General features: G+C 36.4%; 1 non-coding gene across 1 annotated transcript; it reads left to right on the forward strand.

Annotated features, from left to right (window-relative positions):
* The first annotated feature begins 484 nt into the window (after positions 1-484).
* Positions 485-556, forward strand: Trnaq-cug (transfer RNA glutamine (anticodon CUG)). Its single transcript has one exon. It is a non-coding gene; the product is annotated as a tRNA-Gln (tRNA).
* The last annotated feature ends 592 nt before the right edge of the window (positions 557-1148 follow it).

Genomic DNA, 1148 nt, shown 5'->3' on the forward strand with positions numbered 1-1148 from the left:
TTGGCGTGGCTTTAAGAAGTGCTACGCTTAACTTACCAAACATAATCTAATGCATAAGTTCATACGTTCTATGCTTATTTTTGTGACTTTCTAGTGGAGAGAGGTAAATCTCATATGATCATATTATATCGTATCTCATAATGTTAACAAATTAAGAAATAATATTCACCAAGAGAGAGAGAGAAGGAGGCAAATCTCATATTAAGCTGTCATAATATATATCTTATAATGCTACCAAAATACCGAGAAATATGTTTCGGAGGCAAAATCACTACATATCGAAGGAGAGAAGAGAGAGAGAGAGCGTAGAGAGAGAGAGAGAGGAGAGAGAGGAGAGGAGGCAAATATATCATATACCTCATCTCATAATCTATCAAATTATCAAGTTAAGAAATATTCAGTCAAATCCACCACATGCCAAAAAGCAAGGGCGTGGGGCACAGCAGAAGAGGTTCAACCTCATTTTGTTGCACCTTGCAACAACGGTCCCATGGTGTAATGGTTAGCACTTTGGACTCTGAATCCAACAATCCGAGTTCGAGTCTCGGTGGGACCTCGGGTCAATCTATTATATATTCGTTTAATTAAACGGATGTTTTCCGAGTGCCAGAGTATACGTGGTAACAACAGATGCATAGCAATAAGCTAAAAAGAACGCACTTCAACCTATGTCATGGGAGTAAGGTTAGCGGAGACGAAACAAATGCCCCCGAAATAGAAAAAAAATAGAATAAAAACATTTGTCAATGGAGAAAGATTAAAAGATACGAAACAAATGTTCCCAAAATAGATTAAGGATATAAACTGAGAACACTCAAAGTCAAAACATTTCAATTACGTATAAGTAAGCAGCAGCATATATCAGGACACACCTGTCTTCAGCCAAAAGTCCGTGGCACCTTGGATTTGCTATATAAATCGGGCTCATAAAAGCACCGACATACTTACGGAAGTACGAGGGAAGGTTGGGAAACTGAGATTATTATTATTATTATTGTACTGAACTAATACTTGGTATTCCTATTTGTCTTCCTGTAAAGAATGACCTTAACTTGACCTATTTATTATACCCGCAGTGATATAGCATTCAACTTTGGCCAAAAATAAATAAATAAACACAAACAAACACATATATAAAGTATATATTT

This window comes from Macrobrachium nipponense, chromosome 39, assembly GCF_015104395.2.
Source record: "Macrobrachium nipponense isolate FS-2020 chromosome 39, ASM1510439v2, whole genome shotgun sequence".
Lineage (NCBI taxonomy): Eukaryota > Metazoa > Arthropoda > Malacostraca > Decapoda > Palaemonidae > Macrobrachium > Macrobrachium nipponense.